The sequence below is a fragment of the Coffea arabica genome, chromosome 3e (assembly GCF_036785885.1).
Source record: "Coffea arabica cultivar ET-39 chromosome 3e, Coffea Arabica ET-39 HiFi, whole genome shotgun sequence".
Taxonomy (NCBI): Eukaryota; Viridiplantae; Streptophyta; class Magnoliopsida; order Gentianales; family Rubiaceae; genus Coffea; species Coffea arabica.
In genome coordinates, this window is record NC_092315.1 from 32,905,985 (window position 1) to 32,925,886 (window position 19,902).

A 19,902-nucleotide genomic window follows, 5' to 3' on the forward strand; every position below is an offset into this window, starting at 1 on the left:
ACAACATGCACAAGTAATCAAATAAATCGGTGAACGGTAAAAATTTATCATTTTAGTAGGTCGAGTGAAATAAAGTACACACTCACCTTAATATGGTGGATAATTTCATATGAGCAATTATTAGTAATATTTAACACATAAACACGTAAGCAATATGCGGTAATTTCATATGAATATATAATTTACGGTAATTAAGTAATCAAGTAAGCAGATAATCACGTAGGTAAGTAATCAAGTAGGTTGGTAAACGGTAAGTATTTATGGTTAATGGTTAACGGTTTACGGTAAGTAATTACGATTAATTGGCAGATATTTGCCATTTTAATAGGCCGCCATTGGTCATTTCTCACTTTTACCACTTAAGAGTCGAGGAGATTCATTCCAGCCAACTTACGCAGCCATAGCATAATTAATTATTTAAACACTTCACGTAAATATGCAATTCAAGTATTTCATGTCGAGTAATTCAAGTATACCTTACTTCAATATGCATGAGTGTGGTAAATATTTGACATATAACATTTAACACTTAATGATCATGGAATAAGCATGTCATAGACTTATTCAAATTTCGTACTCCTATATGGAATATTCACCTAGTCAAAACAAGTGAGTATGCGCCCAAACAAGTGTTTAGGCGTCCGCTCCGAGTCCCTCTTGAAGGTCCCCTTAAGCGCCTGAGCAAGTAATAATTAACTTTACTTAAAATCATGCATTTACCAAGAAGGATGCACACTCAATTAGGCTAAATCAAAGTCTTACAAGAAAGCTTCAATTCTCTCTACTCGAGGTTCAAAAGTGGAGTTTTAAAGTTCAAAGAGAGTCTAACATCGTTCATGAAATCGAGTTCAAAACGTTCAACCTATATCGAGAAAAGAAGTTAAGGTTCCGAAATTACATTTTCTAAGAAATTGGCAAAATTCAGTTTTGTGTGTCAAATTTAGAAAAATCAAATCTTGCACTCAGTAGGTCCAAAAATGGAAAACTTAGTACCGTTGGAAACTAGTTTCGAAATACTAAAAGTTCCTAGAAAACAGTTTTCTAAGATTCAAAATGGAAGACACTCAAATTTTGGCTTAAGGTGGCTGACTTGGACTCCAAAGACAGATTCGGGTTGGTTTTTGGCAAACTTTGGAAATTCGGCAAAATTCACACAATGCGAACTAGCCTCCAAAATTTGGAACTCAATTAGAGTTGCAATCAAAATAAACAAAACAAACAGAACAAGAATTGAAGTTTTGAGCGCCAAAGAATCGAAGTTTTGAGCTCATTGATCAAGAATTTTCAGATTTGAAACATGAATTTTGGGACTTCAGTTGGACATTGAAATAGACTCGGAATGGCACAAAATTTGGTAGTATTACTCTACCATATAAGGGCTATTCCTCTGTGAAATTTCATATAAAAATTCATTTGGAAAGTTAGTTAACAAAGCCACTAAACTTCCAAGAATTTCCAAGGCAATTCTGCCTTGTACTTCAATTTTCCTTTTTAAAAGCTTTGTTCCACACAATCTGTGATACCCCAACTTTTAGGATACTATTGTTGTTTAGTCTTCAAGAGGATATTATGATTTCTTTATTTAATATATTGTTTTGTTTTGAAAATGAGAAAACCCTAAATCCTAGAAACCCTAAAGTCTGATAAAAAACCCTAGTTTATTTGTGACTAACCGGTTTTCCTAAATCCTTCATTTTGAATCGAGACCCTAATTGTAATCACTGGAATTGTAAAATCCCTCATATTTTCTTAAAATTCCTTTTTATTTGGCATTTATTCCCTTATAATAGCTATACTACTCATTTACATCCCCAATGTTTAGAATAAAGAATAGAATTAAGAGTTTTTCCTTTTGCATTCATCGTTAGGGTAAACTAAGATTTTTACGCCTATCCGTAGTGTAACTATCCGGTACGGAGAGTGGATCAAATTTGGTGATTTAGAGTGAGTTTTAGATGATATTAAGTGTTTGATTAGAAGTAATAACCATAAGATAGTGAATTATAAGTGAAAATCCTAGTACGTGCGAAATAAGGAAAATCGAGTTGAATCAAAGTGTACCATTCGTTACCGATTGAGTGCACCACTTGACCACTACTTTATTACCCTAATCTCCTTGTTATTAATTGAACAAAATCATACCTAAATATCTCCTTAAGCCAACCGAAATTGTGGACCAAAATAAGAGAGAGAAAAGAAAATTTTAAAAGCTAATCTCATCCGACAAGTGGCAACCATTCCATGGTTGTTTGACCAACTTAATTCCTACCTTCTTATCTTTCTTCTTAGATGATTTTTCTTCATTTCTTGCTAGTCTTGGTCGTGGCTTTAGAGGGAAAAAACAAGAGAAAGAAACCACAATCCATCTTGAGTTTGATCCACTTAAGTGAGAAAACAAGAAATCTAAACCGATTAATCACTAGTTTGGGAGCTTGGGAAGTTTAAGGAACCAAAAATTTCAAGGAGTAGTGGAGGATCATTCTTGTAAGGTCTTGTCTTGAGGTATAATGGCTGATCACTCTTTCTTTCTCCATTAATCATGATTAAGTTGGGTATTAATGTTAGAGTTATGCTTGTGATGCCTATTTCAAGTGGTTTTGATGATTGGAGTGATGAATTTTAAGTTAGGGTTTTGATTGATTTACTTATAATTCTTGTTGGTTAGGTGTTATATAGTGTATATATATGGTATATAATCTTGTAAAGGAGAAAGTAGAGGTGGTTTTAAGGTAAAAATGTGAATTATAGCTTGACTATAACAAAAGTCCAGATTTCTGGAAATTCAACCTTCAGTTCTGCCCGGTTCCAGTTTGTGATGTTAGAGGCCGAATTAGACTTAGTACAAAACATGAAAGTTGTATATAATGATGTTTTATAACTTCCTGAAAAATTTCAGCTCAATCGAAGTAACGTATCCTGTGAAAAGACAAAAATTCCCCTGACTCTCATAGGTTTAGCCCAATGGACAATTTTGATATTTCACAACACTAACCATGTCTGTTCACCCTGATGTGTACTGAATTAGCATTTAGCCAAAACATGAAAGTTGTATTGATATGGCTTAGCTTTCTAACACCCCTGAAATCACCTCGTTTGGACTTCGGTAGCCTGCGTTATTGTCATTTATGTATAGTGCGGTTAACTAGCCCGAGTGTGAGATTCTGGTTTTGTAATTTGACATTTTGACCTAGCTACACTAAAAACTGGACTGAGTAGTCTTCACCAAAGTTGTAGGCCTTTGTCTTAGTTTCAAAATGGTATAAGTTTCACCTCAATCCAATAAGCGTAGCCTCAGTTTTGTCCGTTACACAAAATAACGTCAAATCTGTCCTGTTTTTACACTGTATGTTTGACCTTGAAAGAGACTGAATCGGCCCTTGCTCAAAACATGGAACTTGTAGATACATGAGTTAGCTGGTTACCTACAAAATTTCAGATTGATTGGAGTACTATAGCTGGTGAAATGACCGAGATACCCTTAACTGGCCTTAAGCCCTGTTTCGCGGACAGTTTCTACTTTCCTCTAAGATTTCGGGTTTTGACCCTGAAAATGTATGATTTGGCTTTGGAGGTCTTCATAGGAAATATTGGGATATGTCTTAGCTTCGTAACGCTATAAGATTCATTTCAATTGGATAAGTGTAGTTTTACTTGTGATTAAAATGCCAAAAGGTGATAGGAACTTGCTAGTTTTAGACTTTCTTTTGCTTGACATGATCATTGTGATTTAGGGCTTGTACTTGATCAAGGCAATGATGTATGATGGATGGTTCCTGAGCTGTGGTTGGTGAGTGATTCCTCAACTATTTTTCAAAAGTTACTTCTGAAATAATTCTTGCATTGGTTACACGATTGCATATCATTGTGTTTGCGTGTGTGCCATGACATGTTGGCTCCGATGAGTTCTTGGAAAAATCTTGTGCTTAGAACCAACGTCTCCACTACTGTTTACACGTTCGTTGGAGCATGATGGCTCCTTATTTCTGCTTATCTGTTACTTGATCTATGGGAGCATTGGATATTTAAGTACAAGGATTTCACTGGCTCCAAAGAGTAGTATACGCACATTTGATCACTAATTCTTGATATCATTTAAATGCACTATTGTAAAGCTTATTTGATTACTGATTTTACTGTTCACTCACTGAGCTTCTAACTCACCCCAAATGTTTTCTTCTCCCCACAGGGATCTAGGTAAGGGAGGTGCTAGTATTACGTTATTTGTATGACTGGATGGCATATATCTTGTACGGTTTAGTTTGGGATTTATCATGTGTAATAGTTAGGATCGTTTGAATGTTTAGACTTGAACGGGTGTATGTATATGTTCCACTCCTGGAAAGTAGTTTGCTTCATTTTGAGAACTAGTTTCCGCTTCGCTTATGATATGTAATTCTTGGAACATTTGATGTATATTTGCAATGTGCATTGTAAATTATTTGAGGATTATAGTGAGTGACTGAGTCCTGGTGAGAGTTGGGCAGGCGGTCCGCCGAACCCTCTGGTTCGCCTAAGGGGGAGGTGGGGCTGTCACACAATCAACTTCAATTAATTCAAATATTGAAACTAATGTTCCATAAACATCCAATAAGTAATTTAGAAGTAATTGACATCAAGGTTTTCGGAATATAACTTCCCAAATTAGATTTGACCATTCGACCAAGAGAAAAGGAAAATTTTTCAGATTTGAAGAGCAATTTTGGGATATCATTTGTATATCGAAATGGTCTTAGATCGACACCAAAATTGGTACAATTCAACTTCCATATGAGGACTACTCCTCTACCAAATTTCATTTGAAAATTCACACGAGAAGGTAGTGAACTAAACTACCAAAGTTCAAGAAAATCCCAAGACCAATCTGTCTTTTGCTTCCTTCTTCATTTTCAAACTTTTGCCCAGTGAAAATGATTCAAATCTGGCCCATTTATGAAACAAAGGTCTAAGAAATGTCCAATATACATTTGGTAGGTGATTGACACCAAAAATTTTAAGATCACAAGTCCCAATTCAAAAAGAGTCATTCAACTAGCCAAAAAGAGGGTTTTTCATCATTAAGTCAGTTTTGAAGTTCAGTCACAACTCATTCAATTCAACTTGGAATTAAGTGTGGTTGGTGGCATTGAAAACTAGATTCATAAAACTATAATTTCTTAGAAGAAATTATTTTCAAAATTTGTCCACAGCTAGCTCATATTTGAGCATCAATTCGCTACTCAAAACAGAGCTCCCAGTGTAGACGCGAAACAGGACAGTCATGTTCAAACGATTGGTATGGACTACTCAGGTGGAATCAGAATGTGCATTTTATACCGTTGGAAAGCTGAAAATGTTTCTAGTTTCATAAAAGGAACTTGATTTCAACATCAGAGAAAAACGTTATAGCCGTTTGAAAAACACTGCCAGAGCAATTACGGGAAAATTTCCAGTTTTACTAGACTTCCGAAATCACCACATTTGGCCAACCAAATCAAGAAATTTTTTGATGAAACTTTGTACACAACCTATATTACACATATACATCAGAAACAAGTCATTAGAACCACACAAAATTGCTCTAAGGGCCACAGCATGTACAGGGGCAGAAATGGAAAGATTCCCCCTTCACTTCCTTTGAGCTTTCCTTCAACAATATAACCTATTTCCACTAGATTAAACACTAATCCAACATTAATAACTCAAAACACAACAAATAAGTCCATCAAACTATAGTGGGAGTTCATAGAGTCCACACACCAATTTTTCAACATAAATAAAGCTACCCATGAGAATCCAAGAGCTCATGGGTGTAATATAACTTCCACAAACTAAGATTTTGGTAGTTGATCGTTGTTTACCTCTCTTGATGAACAAAGCAGAAATTTTCAGTCTCTTGAAGCTCAACAAAACTGTGGAAAGCATGTGACAACCCCACTTCCCCCTAAGGCGAACCAGAGGGTTCGGCGGACCGCCTGCCCAACTCTCGCCGGGACTCAGTCGTTCACTTCAGTCCTCAATTAAAATCAAAATAAATCTCAAATATTATATCAAATTCTCCAATAATTACATGTCATAAGCGAAGCGGAAACAATTCCCCAAACTATACATAAAATGATTCCAAATTCAAACTGTACAAGATATATGCCATCCAGTCACGTGAATAAGTATTACAAGCCTTCCTTCGCCACGAGCCCTGTGGAGGGGAATAAAATATTTTTGGGGTGAGCTAGAAGCTCAGTGAGTAACCAATAAAAGCAGTCATCAAATCAGTTTCTCAATTGTTCATTTTAATGATGTCATGAATCAATAATCAAATATACGTTTATTGCTCTGGTGAGCCAGTGAAATCATTGCACTTAAACACCCAACGCTCAAATAGATCACTTAACGTTAAACAATAAGGGGGAGCAACGTTGGTGCTCCAGATCATGTCATGAACAATAAACAAGGTGGAGACGTTGGTGTTCAGCACAAGACTCCCCAGGAACTCATTAAAGCCAAATCATGTCATGAACTCACATGCAAGCACGCATGATATGCAGTCGAGTAAATAATACAAGAAACATTTCAAAAGTACTTGGAAAATAGTTGAGGGTCACTCACCTCCACGGCTCAGAAACCATCCATCATATATCATTACCTTGCCCGAGTCCAAGCCCTAAATCACAAACTCAAAGCAATCATACATTCTCAAAGTTCGGACAGCATTTTTCCATAAATGCTTCATTTCCAACCTACAATATATTACCAACCACACATACGGTTAATAAGCAATAAAATATATCCAATTAGGCCACAATATCCCTCAATAAAAGCTAATTAGAAGCTTAAGAGCCACATTAGAAAAACCCCCAATTAAACCCTAGAAACCGGAATTCATTCCCTCAAGCGTAAATTTTCCGCAACGATCGCAATTAACGTATAAAAGTTCCGTTTAACACCATTCGACACAATATCCATAAGTGAAGCTACACTTATCGGATTGGAATGAAATTTATACCATTTCGAAGCTAAGACAAGGACCTACAACTTTCATGAAGACCACTCAGTCCAGTTCTCACCCTAACTAGGTCAAATTTACCAAAATAACTCCAGATTTTCCAGTTCGAAACTCACTATGAAATTCAACTAGCAGTCCTGATTCATTCACTCATATCTCAGTACACACAACTCCAATTCAGGTAATTCCAAAGCCATTTGAAAGCTAAGATACAAGGCTATAATTCGTAAGAAGACATCATCAACCAATTCGGTAATATTCCTGGTCAAACTAACCACTTACAGAGGCTGATTTTAATTTTCGGACAGAAACAGGGCAGCAGGGATATTTCGGTCTTTTCACAGCTTACGTTGCTCTGATTGAGCTGAAAATTTGTAGGCAACTATAAAACATAATTCTCTACAACTTTTATGTTTTGTCCTAAGGCTAGTTCGGCCTCTAACAAGGTGAAATAGAATCGGACAGAAGCAGGGCAGGTTATCATCCAAGTTGGAATTCATGCATTCAAGTGCTAATCCTCCACAAAACAACATCTAAAACAACTAAAAACCACTAATAAGTAATGAATTGAAGTAAAGAGGATGTTCTTGGCAAAATACCTTAAAACCACAAGAAAGGTAGGAGCTTAATCTTTCCTCCTCCAAAACAACTCCACCAACACCTTTAACCTTCCCTAATGATCACTTGTATGGTGTAGTTTGTGATTTGGTTGGTTGAAACTCAAGATTTGGACAAGAATTGAAGTAACAAGATGAAGATTTTTCCTCTCTTTTCTCTCTACATGTCTCAGCCAAGAGGGGTAAAGAAATGAGAAAATGTTGGTCAAAATTGGAGTTTAGGAAAGTTAAATAAAAGTTAGGCAAGTCAACTTCCAATCGGATTGCGACACTTGGCCCTTCTTAAGTTATTCTTATCCCATTGTCTCTCCAAGATTAACCATCTAAGTAACCTCTAATTATCTCTTAATACCTTGTAAACTAATATCACTTAATACGAAACTCCAACAAATTGTCAAAAATATATCGCAATTATCGCAGTAGCGGGTCCCACGTCCATAATACACTTCAAATTTAACGTGGACTAACTCGTATCAAGGAAATTATTTGAAAATTATATTCTTTTATAAAAATGTATAGAAAATTAATATCTTGAAGAAAGGTACAAAATTATAAACAAGGAAACAAAATAATATCTAGAAAATATATAAAATTTTCGGGCTCTCACACTCATTCTTTCGGGGCGTCACAAACTCCCCTCCTTAAAAGAATGTCGTTCTCGACATTCCATCTTGTACCAATCAAGTCAAGACATCCCGCAAGAATCACTCAAGCATTCCATGCAAACACTAAGAGTCAAATAACATCTACTTGTCTGCCTTTCAGTCATACAAGAAGTACTGATAATTCAAATCAAACCCACAGTCCGGCATCCTAAATTTCAAGCCTAGGATAAACTACAGAGATCTGAAACCTAAGCTCTGATACCAACTGTGACAGCCCCACCTCCCCCTAAGGCGAACCAGAGGGTTCGGCGGACCGCCTGCCCAACTCTCACCGGGACTCAGTCGTTCACTTCAGTTCTCAATTAAAATTGAAATAAATCTCAAATATTACATCAAATTCTCCAATAATTACATGTCATAAGCGAAGATGAAACAATTCCCCAAACTATACATAAAATGATTCCAAATCCAAACTGTACAAGATATATGCCATCCAATCACGTGAATAAGTACTACAAGCCTTCCTTCGCCACGAGCCCTGTGGAGGGGAATAAAATATATTTGGGGTGAGTTAGAAGCTCAGTGAGTAACCAATAAAAGCAGTCATCAAATCAGTTTCTCAATAGTTCATTTCAATGATGTCATGACTCAGTAATCAAATATACGTTTATTGCTCTGGTGAGCCAGTGAAATCATTGCACTTAAACACCCAACGCTCAAATAGATCACTTAACGTTAAACAATAAAGGGGAGCAACGTTGGTGCTCCAGATCATGTCATGAACAATAAACAGGGTGGAAACGTTGGTGTTCAGTACAAGACTCCCCAAGAACTCATTAAAGTCAAATCATGTCATGAACTCACATGCAAGCACGCATGATATGCAGTCAAGTAAATAATACAAGAAACATTTCAAAAGTACTTGGGAAATAATTGAGGGTCACTCACCTCCACGGCTCAGAAACCATCCATCATATATCATTACTTTGCCCGAGTCCAAGCCCTAAATCACAAACTCAAAGCAATCATACATTCTCAAAGTTCGGACAGCATTTTCCCATAAATGCTTCATTTTCAACCTACAATATATTACCAATCACACATACGGTTAATAAGTAATAAAATATATCCAATTAGATCACAATATCCCTCAATAAAAGCTAATTAGAAACTTAAGAGCCACATTAGAAAAACCCCCAATTAAACCATAGAAACCGGAATTCATTCCCTCAAGCGTAAATGTTCCGCAACGATCGCAATTAACGTATAAAAGTTCCGTTTAACACCTTTTGACACAATATCCATAAGTGAAGCTACACTTATCGGATTGGAATGAAATTTATACCATTTCGAAGCTAAGACAAGGACCTACAACTTTCATGAAGACCACTCAGTCCAGTTCTCACCCTAACTAGGTCAAATTTACCAAAACAACTCCAGATTTTCCAGTTCGAAACTCACTGTGAAATTCAACTAGCAGTCCTGATTCATTCACTCATATCTCAGCACACAACTCCAATTTAGGTAATTCCAAAGCCATTTGAAAGCTAAGATACAAGGCTATAATTCTTATGAAAATATCATCAACCAATTCGGTAATATTCCTGGTCAAACTAACCACTTACAGAGGCTGATTTTCATTTTCGGACAGAAACAGGGCAGCAGGGGTATTTCGGTCTTTTCACAGGCTACGTTACTCTGATTGAGCTAAAATTTTGCAGGAAACTATAAAACATCATTCTCTACAACTTTTATGTTTTGTCCTAAGGCTAGTTCGGCTTCTAACAAGGTGAAATAGAATCGGACAGAAGCAGGGCAGGTTATCATCCAAGTTGGAATTCATGCATTCAAGTGCTAATCCTCCACAAAACAACATCTAAAACAACTAAAAATCACTAATAAGTAATGAATTGAAGTAAAGAGGATGTTCTTGGCAAAATACCTTAAAACCACAAGAAAGGTAGGAGTTTAATCTTTCCTCTTCCAAAACAACTCCACCAACACCTTTAACCTTCCCTAATGATCACTTGTATGGTGTAGTTTGTGATTTGGTTGGTTGAAACTCAAGATTTGGACAAGAATTGAAGTAACAAGATGAAAGTTTTCCTCTCTTTTCTCTCTACATGTCTCAACCAAGAGGGGTAAAGAAATGAGAAAATGTTGGTCAAAATTGGAGTTTAGGAAAGTTAAATAAAAGTTAGGCAAGTCAACTTCCAATCGGATCGCGACACTTGGCCCTTCTTAAGTTTATTCTTATCCCTTTGTCTCTCCAAGATTAACCATCTAAATAATCTCTAATTATCTCTTAGTACCTTGTAAACTAATATCACTTAATACGAAACTCCAACAAGTTGTCAAAAATATATCGCATTTACCGCAGTAGCGGATCCCACGTCCATAATACATTTCAAATTTAACGTGGACTAACTCGTATCAAGGAAATGATTTGAAAATTATATTCCTTTATAAAAATGTATAGAAAATTAATATCTTGAAGAAAGATACAAAATTATAAACAAGGAAACAAAATAATGTCTAGAAAATATATAAAAATTTTTGGGTTCTCACAATCATTCTTTCGGGGCGTCACAAAGCAAGCTCTCTTCCTAGCTTGAGGTGGTCTGCAAGTGATTTACAAGTTGTAGCTAAAATTTGGGGTGATTTGGGTGAGGATTTTGTGAAGAAATGGTGAAGAATTTTGGAGAGTTTTGAATTATTTTTTTTCCCTTGGTAGCCAGCTGGAATGAGAGCAAGAGAGAGAGTGTTTTGATCAAAATGAAGCTTCCAAGAGAAGCTTTAATGTGTGGCTCTAAGTTGATCCGAAAATCAACTCTCTCTCCCGCGCGTACGCGAGCGTTTCGTGCTCGATTCCTCTCGAGTTTGTTTCACTAGTTCACTAAACCTCTAATGCACTTCCAATCATATTATTATTGTTCACTCTTAATAGTCCAAAAATAAAAGTCTAAAGTCTCTCAATTAAATCGCGCGCGCAAAACCGCATATTTTTTATTTGTGCACGATAAAGTGGAATTTCTAAAAAATTCTTATAATGATAATATAACTATCTAATACTTGAGCACTTAAACATAAAATACCTATTTCAAGACTAATGTACAAGTCTCCAATTTTCCAAACTTATTGTCTTCTCGAATCGATTATTCTCTCGAACGCACATTCACTATTCTCACTAAATGAGCTTCCAAAAATTAATTTTCGTAATAAGTCATTTTAAAAATACATGTAAGGCATAGTTTCATTTAATTGGGTCTAAAAAGGTTGGAATAAAATATTTAGAAAAAACAGGTGAGTAAATAATTAATTAAGTCAATAAAATAAAATAAAATAAGAAAAATTCGGATCCTCACAACCTTCCCTCCTTAAAAAGAATTTCGTTCTCGAAATTCATACTTTCAGTAATTTTAGATAACCCTGAACCGTGTTCTGTGATCATGTCATATGTTCTTGTAGATGCTACTGGTCGGTTTCCTCTTCCATTGACTCGTCGAAGGACAGTTCTATTTCTTTGTGAAGTAGCAGCTTCTCATGAATACCTCCGTGGACAGTCGTGAACTTTATGGCTGGTGCTCCCGCATCCCATGCACTTCTGCCCCTTTAGCCAACAGTTTTCTTCGGTATGATTCGTCCTTCCACAATATTCACAAGTCGAACGAGGCGTTGTGACTTGACTTGCTTGTGAGGTTTTCTTTGATTGTATCTGTCCTACTGGAGTTCCTCGTGATATAATTTCTTTTGGTTCTTTTATCATGAGTGGTGAAAGAAGTAATAGTCTTACTCCATCCACCTTTTTTCTAACTTTGGGTGGTGGTCCAATTTCTCTTAGTGTACCATTAGATACATCTCTTTTTTTCGCTTGAAAGACTCTCAATTGGGATTTTGTGCTCTCTACCCTATGCGCTTTCTCGAGAGCATCACTAAATGTTTCAATATGTGCTGCGGCAAGGGCATTTTGGATATCTAAATTTAATCCTTGGATAAGCCGTCTTATTCTTTTCCGTTCCGTAGCCACCAATTCTGGAGCATATGTAGATAATTTCGTGAAGCGTGTTTTATACTCAGTCACACTTAAAGTTCCTTGACGAAACTTTATAAAATCATCTTCTCTCTTTTCTTGAACAAGTGGAGAAAGAAATTTCTCATTAAACTCTTGTACAAAGTTTATCCAAGTCTTTGGAGTTTGATCTCTTTCCCACTTGTTTCTTATAACATTTCACCAGGCTCGGACCGCTCCTTCAAGTTGAAATACAGCAAAGGTGACTTGTCTTTCTTCCGTGTAATCCAAGGCATCAAATATATTCCTTATATTCTCTAACCAATTTTCAGCCACTTCTAGGTCAGGCCCTCCAGAAAATTTGGGCGAGAAGAATTTCTGAAACTGCTCCAAAGCTCGATTCTCTCCTATCTCTTGGTTTCCACATTGGTTTTCTTGTCCAACCCCTTGGCCCTGTTGAGCTACTAAGAGCTCTAGTACATCCGTCATGCGAGTTAAAACTAATCCCATTTGGTCATCTCCTCTCCCAGCCCTTGGTTCGGCATTTTGATAAATATCAAATCCATTATCTACTCTTTGATTTCGGGGTTGTCTAGGTTGACGTCCCTTCCGTTGTCCTCTAGTTTCCATGTTCACAGGTAATCTATATGCATGTGCATAAACCTCACACTAAGCCATAGTATGAACCACACACACATACCAGTAACAACTTTAAAGAAAAAAAAAGCACTTGCACAAATAACATTATCACCATACAAGTCAAACATAAACTAGTTCTTATTAAATCATAACACAAGTTACAGTCAAGTAAAGTTTATACCAAGTCAAAGTCAATAAATAAAAGTAAACAAGTGATTAGCAAAAGTACATTTCATCTCCAAGGCATAAACTCTTAAGTTCTACTCCCATCGTCTCCACTACAAAAGATCACAAGTAGTGCTTCACTGGATTAATTGGAACTAGATGATTTCCGTTCCCTAACACGTTCAACTTCAATCCCATGACTAGGATCTTCTGGGCTATGATCTTCTCCACTTGCCAGTCTTAATTGTTATGCCATTTTAACCAAACGATTATCGATTTCCTGTAACAATTCACGTGAAATATCGGTTCATTTGTATTCCCCCACAAATGGAGATGTCAAGTCCTTAGAATTGCCCTCAACTCTTAGATATTCGGGGTACAAGAACCAAAACAAAGTAACTCACAACTCGAACCGGCCGGTCCAAAGAGTAAATCACTGCATTCGAGATTCCTACCTAACATACATATCTAATTTTTTCTCCAAATATCAAGATAAAGGATTTATACATATCACATTCATAATCCATAACTTTACTCTAGAAGAGCACTTAAGTCTTTACTCATTCACATATTATGGACCACAACATCACTTGGCCCAAACTCACCTCGCGCAGAAACCAAGCGAAGCGCCTCTGATTTTCATCCCTACAAGTGGTTACTTAACTTTCAAACTAATCCCACAGTCCGACATCCTAAACTTTTAAGTTTAGGATACACTACAAAGATCTGAAGCCTAAACTCTGATACCAACTGTGATGCCCCCACTTCTCTCAAGGGCGAACCCAAGGGTATCGGCAGGACGCCTGCCCAACTCTCGTCAGAACTCGGTACAATTCATAATTCAAAACTAGGAATACTTCAAATAATTTCAATATATATATTTAAAGTACTCCAAAACACTTCATACTTATATTAGTCAGCTCTCAAGTTTAATGCAATCTAAAGAATATTTAGTACAACCACCTGCTGTAATACAACTTAAAGTCTCCAAAAAAAATAATTTAGTACTATTCACGAGCACTTTTGGTTTCGAACCCTGTTAAGGAAAACAAAAACGTGGAATGAGTTACACAGCCCAATGAGATTCCAATACACTCTAGCAGTTCTAATAAATCAAGGAATTTGAGCATACCATATCAAGGTTGCATATTGGGCACCTTAACATGAGATAGTTATCATTATACGAGTAATTTGAACATATCACAGGTATGGTTCAGGGTCGCACGTTGGCACATTAGCATGAAACAGTTATCATTATATAAAATAAACACACATTGAAGGATACGGTGTTCTAGTGGAACCATTTCGGTCAACTGTACCTTATAACTTCAGAATCCCCTCGGTTTGTCTGGCCATCACCTTATCCCTCCAGTGGTAGTACTCGAGCATACCGAAACGGTGTCCCAGGGTTCCAACCTACCCGACTGAGTCCAGTCCTGACTCGAGTAGGTCAGTAACCAAGGGCAGGACCCAGTTCAGCTTAGAACTTACAACATGCACAAGTAATCAAATAAATCGGTGAACGGTAAAAATTTATCATTTTAGTAGGTCGAGTGAGATAAAGTGCACACTCGCCTTAACATGGTGGATAATTTCATATGAGCAATTATTAGTAACATTTAACACATAAACACGTAAGCAATATGCGGTAATTTCATATGAACATATAATTTACGGTAATCAAGTAATCAAGTAGTCAGGTAATCAAGTAATCAAGTAAGTAGGTAATCACGTAGGTAGGTAATCAAGTAGATGGGTAAACGGTAAGTAATTACGGTTAACGGTTAACGGTTTACGGTAAGTAATTACGATTAATTGGCAGATATTTGCCATTTTAATAGGCCGCCTTTGGCCATTTCTCACTTTTACCACTTAAGAGTCGAGGAGATTCACTCTAACCGATTTATGCAGCCATAGTATAATTAATCATTTAAACACTTCACGTAAATATGCAATTCAAGTATTTCATGTCGAGTAATTCAAGTATACCTTACTTCACTATGCATGAGTGTGGTAAATACTTGACATATAGCATTTAACACTTAATGATCATGGAATAAGCATGTCATAGACTTATTCAAATTTCGTACTCCTATATGGAACACCCACCTAGTCAAAACAAGTGAGTATACGCCCAAACAAGTGTTTGGGCGTCCGCTCCGAGTCCCTCTTGAAGGTCCCCTTGATCGCCTGAGCAAGTAATAATTAACTTTACTTAAAATCATACATTTACCAAGAAGGATGCACACTCAATTAGACTAAATTAAAGTCTTAAAAGAAAGTTTCAATTCTCTCTACTCGAGGTTCAAGAGTGGAGTTTTAAAATTCAAAGAGAGTCTAACATCGTTCATGAAATTGAGTTCAAAACGTTCAACCTATATCGAGAAAAGAAGTCAAGGTTCCGAAATTGCATTTTCTAAGAAATTGGCAAAATTCAGTTTTGTGTGTCAAACTTAGAAAAATCAAATCTTGCATTCAATAGGTCCAAAAATGGAAAAATTAGTACCGTTGGAAACTAGTTTCGAAGTACTAAAAATTCCTAGAAGACACTTTTCTAAGATTCAAAAATGGAAGACACTCAAATTTTGGTTTAAGGTGGCTGACTTGGACTCCAAAGACACATTCGGGTTGATTTTTGACAAACTTTGAAAATTCAACAAAATTCACCCAATGCGAACTAGCCTCTGAAATTTGGAACTCAATTAGAGTTGCAATCAAATTTTTAAAAAAAAAACAAACGGAACAAGAATCTAAGTTTTTAGTGCCAAGATATAGCAGCTCAAACTTGACAAAAAATTCCTCATTGATCAAGAATTTCCAGATTTGAACATGAATTTTGGGACTTCAGTTGGACATTGAAATAGATTCGGAATGACACAAAATTTGGTAGTATTACTCTATCATATAAGGGCTATTCCTCTGTCAAATTTCAGATAAAAATGCATTCGGAAAGTCAGTTAACAAAGCCACTAAACTTCCAAGAATTTCCAAAGCAATTCTGCCTTGTACTTCAATTTTGCTTTTTAAAAGTTTTGTTCCACACAATCAATTTCAATTAATTCTGTGAAGACTCACAAAATTTTTTTATTTTAAATTCCTAATTTCTAGTTCATTTAATTATTTAATTGGCCAATTGCCCTGAATATTATTTTCTAATCTTTTTAGATCTAATTATATGGATCTATAGCTTAGTTATATTTTTAAAGTGACTTGTTTCAAATTTAATTTTCGGAATCTCGTTAAGTGAAAATAGCGAATACGCAATTGGAGTCAATAATCGATTTGAAAATACAATAAGTTTGAAAAATTGGAGACTTGTACATTGGTCTTAAAATAGGTATTTTTATACTTAAATATTCAAGTATTAGTTAGTGATACAATCGTTATAAGAATTTTTTTAAAAATTTCGCTTTATCGTGTAAAAATTGAAAATACGCGTTTTCGCGCGCGCGATTATTTGAGAGACTTAAAACTTTTATTTTGGAACTATTAAGTGTGAATAATAATAGTGTGAATACAAATGCATTAGAGGTTTAGTGCGCTAGTGAAATAAAACTGAGAGGAATCGGGCACGTAACGCGCGCGTACGTGCACTATTCACGGTTGACTTTTGTGCACAAATCACCCAACCATCAAGCTTCCTTTAGAAGTTAATTCCACCAGATGTTTGCCCTCCCTCTCTTCATTCAAACTGCCGGCCAAGGAGGAAGAAAACTGCTCCAAATTTTCCTTCATTTCAGCACTAAATCTTCACCAAATTACACCAAACTTTAACCACACTTAGCTAATCATTTGGTGAACCACTCAAGCTACAAAAAGGGGATGCTTTCCATGGTTTTCTTGAGCATCTTAGGACCGAAAATTTTTGCTTGGTTCATCAAAGGAAGTAAGTGATGATCCACTGCTCAAATCTTGTCTTATGGAAGTAATATAGCAGTTATAAGCTCATGCATGCATGTGGGTAGCTTTATTTATGTTGAAAATTGATGTGTGGGCTCTATGAACTCCCACTATGGTTGGATGAACTGATTTGTTATGTTTTGATGATATTAATGTTAGTTTAGTGCTTAAATTAGTGGAAATGAGTGATATTATGGATGAAAGTTCAAAGGGGAGTGAAGGTGAAAAATTTTCATTTCTGCCCCTGTGTTGTCCGTGACCTTTAGAGTGATTTTTTGTGGTTCTAATGACTTGGTTATGATGTATATATGTTGTATGGGTTGTGTAGAAAGTTTCATAAAAAAATAACGTGATTTGGTTAGCCAAATGATGTGTTTTCAGAAACCAGTAAAACTGGAAATTTTTCCCGCAACTGCTTTGGCAGTATTATTGTTTTGGCTATAACGTTTTGCTCCGATGTCGAACATGACTGTCCTGTTTCTCATTTACACTGGGAACTCTGTTTTCAACAGCGAGTTGATGCTCAAAAAATGAGCTAGCTGTGGACAGATTTTGGAAATGATTTCTTCCATGACATTGTTGCTTTATGAATCTAGTTTTCAACACCACCAACCATGCTCAATTCTGAGTTGAATTGAGTAATTTATGACCAGATTTCAAAACCGACTTTGTAGGTGAAAACCCTCAATTTGGACAGATTTGTAACCAATTTTGATTTGGGACTTGCTATTTGAAAGTCTTGGTGTAAATCACCTACCAAACACATATTGGATGTTTATTAGACCTTGTCTACACCAATGAACCATGTTTGAGGAAATTTCCTTGGCCAAATGCTTGAAAACGGAAAAACGGAAGTCCAAGGCAGATTTGCCTTGGAACTTTTTGGAACTTTAGTGGTTTTGTTAACCGAATTCCCATGCGTATTTTTCTATGAAATTTTACAAAGAAATAGCCCTTATATGGTAGTGTAATACTCCTAATTTTGGTGCCATTCTGAGTCCATTTCGATACTCTAAAAAAATTCTAAAGTTGGTACTTTAAATCTGGAAATTACCTAATTGTCTCAAATTTTCAGCAACTTTGAGCTACTATATCTTGGTGCTCAAAACTCCGATTCTTGTTCTGCTTGTTGTGTTATAACTTTGATTGTAACTCTAATTAAGTTTCAAATTTAAGAGACTATTTCACATTGAGCGAATTTTGTTGAATTTCCAAACTTTGCCGAAAAACAACCCAAATCTGTCTTAATATTCTAGAACATCAATTTTGAGCCAATTTTTGAATACCTTCTGTTGGAAAACATGGAAAAGTGTATTCTAGAAACTTTTAATACTTTGGAAGTAATTTCCAACGGTACCAAGTTTTCAATTTTGGACTTATAGAGACTAAGTTATGATTTTTCAAAAAATGTCGCAAATTCGATAAATCTCGACCGTTTTGAAAAGAATTCGCGTGGGAACATTTTGAAAGAATCCGGCCGCGTATCCGGCCAGTTCTTGGCCGGATTGGTGATGAAAATTGAAAAAAAATTTGGTTTGCTCTCTGCCTCGTATCCAGCCGACAATCCGGCCGGATAGTGACGTGGCCAGTTTCATTTCGTCTTCGATCGATTGTTTGAAAATTTAATTGCATGATTTCATGCCTACTCGTTTCCGTCTAATGATTTTAAAGTTAAAAATCAGATTTTTACTTGAGTTTTGAACCCCACTTTTAAACCTCGATTTATAAGGAAAATCTAGACTCATTTTCGCGCTATCTTCTAGATTGTACAAGCGTACGATATTCTATGATAATTGGGGGTTTATAAGTAATAGTTTATTATTAATTGCTCAGGCATACACGAGGACCTTCAAGAGGATCCTACAGTGGACGCTTAAACTCTCAAGAGGGCATTACTTCTTGTTTACTTTGTGAGTATCAAGTGTATGACTAGTTGAAATTCTGTGAACGTGATACATGTTTACCTGTTATCCATGACTTGAGATTTTGAAAATGGAGTCGAGTGTGTACTTTATCGCACTCGTTCTCTTTTGAAACGAATAACTCATGATTGAAATGCTGGAATGTATCAAATGCTTGAAAATGTGTTAAATGATTGGATATATCAAATGCTTGAATATCATGAAATAGTATGCTATGGCTGCATACGTCGTTGGAGTGAATCTCCTTGACACCCAAATGTACATGGGAGACGCCCAAACTTATAGGCCGACCTTGGGACTCGAGCCGGCAAGGGTTTGGTCGGGCATCTTGGTGAGCCATGAAAATTACCTAATAAGCTTGATCTATTTGAGAGATCTCGCTTGGCATACTCGTGGAATATAGCCTTTTAAATGTCGTGCGGGTCCGGTATGGTGTACGGTGGACGGACATGAAAAGTAAGTGGAGATCTACGAATTGGAAATACCAACCCGGTTGACGGAGAGTCATCGCGGGAAGGTATACGTATAACATTGACAAAGCAAGTGGAACTTAGCTCCTGAGAGCTACCATATCCTTGAATTGTTTCTGATTACATTTCATTGAAATTGTTAACTACTCGCACTTTATCATTTGACCTGTTATTTGAGCTTGCTACTTGGACTATATGCTGCATGTGTGTTCTTGGCCTCACGAGCATTCTGCTCACCCCATAGATCTGTTTTCCTTAACAGGGATGGAGGATGTGGAACTTGATGGAACCCTCTTTTTATGTACTTTTGTATTAGGTTCCAAATGTATTTGACTAGACTTCTTGACTATTTTGTACTTTGGAGAATAAGGTATCTTTTGGGGACAAATGTAAGAATTGGATGATTGTTATATTGTGAAACTTGTCGTGTAAATTTTAATATTAATTATGGAAGCGACTTATCTTTCTTACTTTGCCTTGTTGTGATAGATAGTATTGTATTAAACTTGAACGGGAATTGTCTTGAATCCTGGCGAGAGTTGGGTAGGCGTCCAGCCTACCGCGGAAACCCTTTGGTTCACCTTAGGGAGAAGTAG